General features: G+C 41.8%; 1 pseudogene; it reads left to right on the forward strand.

The window, feature by feature from the left end:
- The first annotated feature begins 2,442 nt into the window (after positions 1 to 2,442).
- LOC110308500 lies at positions 2,443 to 3,068 on the forward strand (annotated as a pseudogene).
- Positions 3,069 to 8,744: the final 5,676 nt, after the last annotated feature.

Genomic DNA, 8,744 nt, shown 5'->3' on the forward strand with positions numbered 1-8,744 from the left:
GCAACCCAAAGGAAGAACAACAATATGAACTAACCAGTACCCCCAGAGCTCCCAGGAACTAAACCACCAACCAAAGAGTACACATGGAGGGACTCATTTCTCCAGCTGCATATGTAGCAGAGGATGGCCTAATTGGTCATCAATGTGAGGAGAGGCCCTTGGTCCTTTCAGGGCTCTATACCCCAGTATAGGGGAATGCCAGGGCCAGGAAACAGGAGTGGGTGGGTTGGTGAGCAGGGGGAGTGGGGAAGAGAAAGGGGGAGAGGATTTTCGGAGGGGAAACCAGGAAAGGGGATAACATTTGAAATGTAAATAAAGAAAATATCTAATAAAAAAGACCTTTTATAAAAAGTCTAAAATTCTTTGCAAAGCTATATACACCTTGGATGAATATGGACCCTGGATCCTCCTGACTGCTAAAGATTGAATTGGCATCTTATGAACTCCTTGATGACCAAAATTTGACTAATGAAACACAATTTGTTTTTCCATTGTAGAGAATGAATATTCAGTCTATTGCAAGGTCCAGACCCCCCTTTCCTTTTATTAAGTTACTGTATATCCATTGTATGAAACAATGTCTCACTAAAGCATTTATACGTGTATAGGATGTACTTTGATCATATTCAGCTGCCATCATCTCTCATGTCCCTTCATCCTCCCCCTCCTGGTCTTCTTCTTCCTAAACAGCTCTCTCAGGGTCCAAATTTCTAAAAGCAGAGTTGACTGTCTCTTTACCTGGTTCCTTCCTGGGTGTTATAAGAATGCAGTTATGTGTAAACCATCTAGGGAGACACAGTGGTCCATGAACCACCCTGTGGGCACTGATGTCTGTTCCAGCAAGCTAGGCTGATCCCATTCTGTTTTCTTCTATGGTTCCTCCCACGGTGGTAATTCACGAATCTTCTCCATTCAGTCTCAGGCATGCCCAGATACCTTGGCCATCTTTCAGCTCATCATGCATATTTTGTGACCATTTATTTTCTACCTTTCTGTTTTTCTCTGAGAGTAACCTTAGTTCTAGCCTGCTTGATTCTGAGTGTGGGGCTTTGTGAGAGTGTAGGAGATTGATATTCCAGGGTAAATACAGGACTGAGTAAGGAGAGCTTCATCCGACCCCCTCCCATCTCTCCACTCTAATCTTCTTGTCTCTCCATAGTTTAGATGAAGGTCTAACAACTCAGTTTTAAATGAAGGCTTAGTCTCATTATGGTTCGTGACTTTGATTTTTCCCTTTCAGACCAGTTTGAATTGTTCTTCATACTAAGCCATTTTCCCTTTCATATGTGGAAGTTATTTTCTACCATTACCTCTCTAACATCAGATAAAAGTAAAGCTGGACACGGGGATCATTAGGCCTTGCTCTTGACATAAAGAGAAAAAGTGACTCAGCAGGAGTAACACGGTCTTTTTTCACTTTTAAGAACTTCAACCTTGGGGCTCATGACAGACCACTGGCATAACATGTGCAGCCTTGGATTTTAAGTCAGGCTCTCATTAGAATAGGCTTCCCTAGAGCTTACTATGTAGCCAAGGATGACCTAGAGCTTTGGATCCTCCTGCCTACATTTCCTCAATGGAGAAGCCTTCATCAGTGGTTCTCAACCTTCCTGATGCTGCCAACCTCTTAACACAAATTCCCTATGTTGTGACTCCACCACCACCAATGCCATAAAATTATTGTATTGCTACTTCATAACTGTAGTTTTACTACTGTAATGTAAATATCTGAAACACAGGATATCTGATATGCAACCCTCCCAAAAGGGGTGGTGATGCACAGTTGAGCAGCACTGTCTTAAGTGCCTGGATTACAAGTAGGTATCACTACATTTAGCTTTATTGAATTCTGGGACTATCAATTGGGGCTTCCTGAATCCTAGGCAAGCATTCATCCAACTGAGCTACAACCCAAGACTGACTTTTAAAAAGTCAAAAATCTCATGAAAAAAAAAAATATTACCTGTGGGTTCTGAGATCAAGCTTGAATGCTAGTACTTTCTTTTAAGTGTGTCTGGTCTTCCTCTAAATCAACACATTTGTACAATAGAAACAGTCTTAGTACAGGGAGAAGATTGCCATGGGGGAGAAGTGGCAACAAAGTGATTTGACATTAGCTTGGCTCATTGTTACCAGAACCCTTTAAAATGAGAAAGACATTAAACTAGTTAGAACGAGGTATATTCCTTACTCTAAAATGAACCCCTTCCTTCTGCAAGATGACGACAGAGAGCCAGGTTGAAAGGACACATTTCTATATTTTCAAATGCAGTTTGTAATATAATTAGGCTTAGGATCGCATTGTACATATTTAGGAGTAGCCTTAAGCACACACCCAGGAACTATAAACAAATGCTCATTAGCATTTAGAATTGGACCTGGAGAGGGCAGAGTTGGTTGTGGGGAGAGACAATTTGGACAAGGAAATAGGAGCAGAGCTAAGCCAAGACCTACTGGAAGCAGATCCCACCCATCGTGGACCTCATTCTTGCGAGGTATACCACATCTCCAACACCGGAACTCAACAACTCCTGGAAGTTTCTGCAGAGATTTTTAATGGAAGAACTGAACAAGATGGGGACTTCCTGTGCTCTGGACTGTGGCACTGCCATGGGAAGGATCACCAAGTGACTGCTTCTGCTGCTATTCAGGGTGGTGGGCATGGTGGACATGACAGAGGACTATCTGGCCAAAGCCAATACCTACCTGGGGGAAGAGGGCAAGAAGGTGAGGAACTCCTTCTGTTGTGGGCTGCAGGATTTCAGCCCTGAGCCCAACTCCTATGATGTGGTCTGGATCCTGCTGGTGATAGGCCACCTGACAGATCAGCACCTGGCTGAGTTTCTGCACCCCTGAAAGCAGGGGCTGCACCCAATGGCATCACTGTCATCCAAGACGACATGGCCCAGGAGGGTGTGATCTTGGACAATCTGGGCAGCAGTGTGTGCTGTGGCCTGGAGGTGGTTCACTGGATCATCTGAAGTGTAGGCTTTAGCCTCCTGACTTAGGAGCCCCAGGAGAACCTGCCAGATGAGATCTACCATGCCTATAGCTTCATCCTGAGATGAGGCCAGGGGCAGAACTGGGAGCCAGCAGCTGGCAGGCCGCTCCCCACAGAACTAGCTGCCTATGGGGAGAAAACGACTCTTCACCTGACTGTCAAGGACCAGAAGTGTTTGGACAACTGTTTCCCCGGACAGCAAGGCAAGCCACACATGGTAGAGGAATGGTCATAGTCCTAAACCCTTTTTGGTGATAGGCCATAGCAGCCTGCAATAAGGGGAATTTTGCTAACCTCTTCAGCTCCTTGGGAGTTCCTTCTTCACAGGTATATGCAGTTAATGGGAAGCCATCTTCTCAAAAATAAGACAGAATTTTGAATTGATGCCTACTGCATATATCTTTGGGTTATCTTTCATATGTATGCTTTTCTATACCGTCTTTGCTGTCTTTTAGAAAGAAATAAAGCTAAACTGCTCACTAGGACCATGTTCCAAAGGACATTTTATTTATGATACCACAGGCATTTTTCCTTGTCAATGACTGTTGAATTGTATAATTATTTTTGTAATGATGGGACTAGCACATCTTTGGCAGGATGTGTTTAAGCATGGGTTCTCAGGAGACTGCCCACTGTCCCCAGATATTTGTCACAGAGTCTATGAGGTTTTGACTTACAGCACTATCCATCCACAGGCTATAAGCACAATGAGAAAGTCATAAGTCAGAGACAGATTCATATAAACACAGCCCACAAATACAAGGTCGTGGAAACAGGACCAGAAGAGATTAAGCCAAGGACAGTACTGTAGAAGATTGTTATCTTTTGGGAATGAAAGAATGGACACTTTTTCTATTTGTGGCTTTTTTTTTTTCCTTGCCGGTGTGGAGTATTCCTTCAAACCCTTGTGTTGCTCTGTGGTGACAGGGATTTGTCTCAATTACCTTGTAAATACATATTTTAAAGCACCTAGCTGGGAAATTCCATTGCTCTCTGCTTTACATTTTATGAACATAATGAAAGTATGAATAGGATCTGCTAGAGAGCAGACAGCCACGTAATGAAGCATCTCTTACATCATATTTGTGCAGGGAAGGACCAAGATGGGATGGAGGGTACTAACGTGCATAGGATGACCTTCTGATGAGAGCTGAGAGCTTACGACTCCAAAGAGAGGTCTTTGTAGTAAGATACGTTAACTTTTGCTATAAGCTAGGCACCTGAAAATTGTGATCTGTGCTCTAAAAGAAACTCAGACAGAATAAAAGCAATCTATTACGAAGAACTGCTCATGTTTTGGAAAGTAACCAACCTATTTAAAAAAACAAAACAAAACTGAATTATCATGCTGTTATAAATGGATTCTGAATATATTGAGCCAATTAGAAAACAAACAAACAAGGAAACAACAACAACAACAAAAACCCCAGCAGACTGGACTGCAACAAGCAGAAGGGAAATCATCCTGTACACACAAACAGACTGACACCAGGTCCTGTGAGTATCGACTGCACATGTCTAAGAGCCTGAGTTCAGTCCCCAGAACTAGGTGTGCACGCATGTGTGTGGGTGAACGCGTGTGTGCGTGTGTGTGCAAACACACACACTCACACACACACACACACTCACACATACACACACAATAGTGATGATGATGATGGTGGTGGTGGTGATGATGATGATGGTAATAACTATGATGACAATGACAAAGCCCAAACATACTTTTACGGTGTTAATTTCCCTTCACTGAATGAAGTGAGCTTTGGTGTCAACGTTATCAGAATTTAATAATGAATGAATATTGTTATTTTATTCTTGGAAAGATTATGCATTCGCTTTAAGAGGGAAACATTTATTCTCTTTGATTATGACGGTACTCATCAATTTTTCATTTCTCTCATAAGTGCTCCTGATGAGGATAATGAAGCTGAGATGGGCAATTCATCAGGCCCTGATGCAGATCAGGGCCAGCTTTCCATTACTCTAGAAACTCACCCTCATTTACCCAGTGCAGTGCAGATATTAATCCTGTCTCCTCCTTAGATTTTTCTTCATCTTTTAGAGATTGATAAATGAAAAAGTGCTTTGTAAAAGGGGATAAGGAAGCTCTGGAGTGCTACACAAATGTGCGGCAATATTATTTAAAATTATGATTCATGCTTGGCTGTTTAGAATGGTGCTTTTTGTTTAATCATGATACCTGGTCCTTCTCAGTTGCTTGGAGGATCAACTAGAATGGCTCATTGATTGGTAAATGAATGTCACACTCTTCTTTTTATGTAGGCAACGGAAATGATCATTATTCCTTCTTGAGGATGGCTCAGCGATGCAGAAGGAATGGGATGCGGCTATTTAACATTTCATGATTCCACTCTGCCAGATAAATGGCCTGACTTTTAGGTGTTCTCATGTACCCATTCTGTCCCACTCTGTCCCTAATTGCTCTGACAGTAATGGACATACAACCCCACTTCTTGAAACTCATCTCTGACAACTCCTCGAATCTCACTTTTCTTCCTTTCTTTCTTTTAAAAATAATTCTCAGTTTGGTATTAGAAACACAGAGAACCTTCTAGAAGAAATTTCCCCATGCTCCGGTGTTCTAGATGGCCTTAGGTACTATAAATTAACTTGCCTTGAAATCCTTCAGTTGGATATAATCAAGTTACAAATGAACAAGCTCACTCTTAATTTTGGTTTACAAGTAGGAGCTCCCTCTCCTAGCACCTCTACCCTAGTCACTCTATGTGAGGACATAGGGTCCTGTAAGCCATGCTTGTATTCTGAGTCCTTGATGAGTGGAAAAATGGAATCTCACTGCAGGGCATTCTTAGACATAAGCGTCTTTTTTTCTTAGTGTTTTTAATAAAGGGCCATAACCACATGGTTGATGTTCAGAGTTGTATAATTCCTCCGGCCATATTGTAAACAAGGAATAAGAAGCTTAGCTCGATTTTAAAGATGGCTAATAACCCGAAAGTAGACTAATGCTTGCTTTTTAAAGAATTCTTTTCATCTTTATTTAAGTGTATGTGTTCATGCTTTTGTGAGTATATTAACACGTGAGGGTGCCCACAGTAGCCAGAAAAGGGTGACAGACCTCATGGAGCTAGAGATACAGGCAGCTGTGAACCACTCAAAGTGGGTGCTGGGTTCGGAACTCCAGGGGAAGCTCGTAAGTGTTCCAATCGGCTGAAAAGTTTCTCCAGCCCCAGTGCAAACATTTTCCATTTTGTGGAAATGTCCTTTTGAATATAACAGAGCAATTAAAAGGCAGGAATTTTTCTATAACAAACCAACACAGCTCTGAACTGACATAAGTCAAGTTGAGGTTCTTTGGCCAGGTCTGACTGATTCTGTGGAAATTTCAATGCTGAATGTTTAGAGGCCTGGACCTTACTTAACTGCACACAGGATTCTGGCATTTAAAAGTAAGCCAATACACTTAAATTTAACATGACAGAGTTCTGTGAAGTTCTTGGATGTACTGGATATCAAAAGAGGGACAGCATGGTGGTTTGAGTAAGAATGGACTCCGTGGACTCAAACTTTGGAGGCTCACTCATCAGAGAGTGTCAATATTTAGAGGGATTAGGAGGTGAGGCATTGTTGGAGGAAGTATGCACTAGGGATGAGCTTTGAGATCTCCAGTCCCATACCACCGAGCCCACTGACTCCATCTCCCCTCCAACTCCCCCTTCCCCTCCCCCTCCCCTCCCCTTCTAAACCTGAAAACCAAGCCAGAGCTCAGCAGCTCCTAAACAGCGTTAGTTTCCTCCTTATTAAAGTCTTGCTACAGACTCCCTGAGAGCCAATACAGTCCTGACGTGCTGTTTACTTGGCATGTACATTTCAGAGAGGAAGAAAAAGGGATGGATTTATTGTGAAAACAAAGCAGTTTTGTCTTCTGACTGATGGAACCATAGGAAAGGTGAACACTTTAGGATGTGGGTATGAAGAAATGGTGTGACATTGCTGAAAGGACCCAGTCAGAAGGACAGGGAAACAAAGAGCACCCTGGGACATGGCAGAGACATGTTGTACAAGAGCAGACCACACATCTTGTTGAGCTCATCTTTAGTACTTAGGATTTTTCTGAAGATGTCTACCTGGGCACATGAGTGGCTTGTTCATACTGATTCCTATGAGGTGTGGTCTGGTGACTGGGTGACTATGGTTTTCTGACCACTTGTGTATCTTTTAGAGCTAATGTCTGACTGGATACCCTTCAGGCAGGAAGCAGGTAGAAAGAAGTAACCTTAACAATCACAGAAGTTATCCTTAATGATAGGTCCAGGGTGAGGCACAATTCCACCGGGCAACCTCAAGCACATGGTCTCAGATAGAAGCCATATGGTCCTGAAAGACAGAGATATCAGATAGAAACACAGTGAAACCCTACAAGACAGCTTATATTTTCTCCAGGGATTTAGCTGCTAGGGTCATAGTGGGGCCTATGTAATTTTTTTTCCACCTCAAACAATCTGGGTCTAAGTGAGAAACTCATGTGAAGGTTTCACATGTTAAAGCTTCTTCCAGGGATGAGTGATGCTAGCAAGACAAAGTGACCCAATCAGAGCTTAGCTTCAGCATGGCAAGGAAAGGCGTGCATAGAAGCAGTATCCTTGGGAAAGAGGAAAACTGATCCAGTGCTGGGGCATTCGGACAAGGACGTTGCATCTGGGAAGGCTGAGCATAGAAGGGTAACCGTCGAGATGCAATAACTCATTCATGAAGGGTTTTCAGAGCAGAGGCTCAGAGATGGACAATGATGCCAAGAGAGGGACCACAGCAGTGGTAGCAAGAGAGAGAAAATGATGAGCCATATCTGAGAGATGGGGACTGGACGTCTCCAGCATTACACTTAATGGGTGAGAACTGACTTCCAGGATTTGAGCGTGTGACAATTGATCACAAAGCACCCTCCCCCACTCTTCACATCACCAACCATTCAGTTCACTAAGATTTTACCATGTGTTCCCATTGTAATTTTGATTTTTAGTTTTAGAGATTATGTTTCCTGATATTCTTATAGATGTTCCAGTTACCTGATATGCTTATATTAACATCTATCTTTACTTTCAATCTATTTGATCTCAGAGTCTACATATTTCTCTACTAGACAGTCTTCCCATCTCTACATATTATTAGACTGCATTCTTCACTGATAGCTAGTGTAATTATTTAAGATAAGATTGATAATTTCCACTTCTTCCTGTATGCTTAATATTTTTGTTTCACCTTTATTTTTTTTAATACAAGTTCCCTTTACATCCCCTAATTAGTCAGGGCTCTCAAATGATGTAATTAAACCTCTGTGCCTTTTTTCATGTGATAAAGCAAAAGCAACAATATACTTTTTCTCTCTGAATTACCCCAAGCCCTTAGACATTTTGCAAGGACAGTATTCTTTATGATAGTATGCATCTGTATACAGTGGTTGTTTCTCATCACATTATGGTTGTTTCTCATCACATTATGGTACTAATGTTTCATACTCTGAGGCTAATGCTGACTTTGTTTTGTCAAACTCTTAGAATTTTGCTATGATGTGGCTCCTTTCTTCCTAATCCTCCAGTTCTGATTAACATATACGAGACAATGAATGTAACACTTTTTTTTTTATTAAATTTCTATTTTATTATAAAATAAATTCATTATATTTCTTTTTTTTTAACATATTTTCCTCAATTACATTTCTAATGCTATCCCAAAAGTCCCCCATAGAGCCCCCCACTTCCCT

The sequence above is a fragment of the Mus caroli genome, chromosome 13 (assembly GCF_900094665.2).
Source record: "Mus caroli chromosome 13, CAROLI_EIJ_v1.1, whole genome shotgun sequence".
Lineage (NCBI taxonomy): Eukaryota > Metazoa > Chordata > Mammalia > Rodentia > Muridae > Mus > Mus caroli.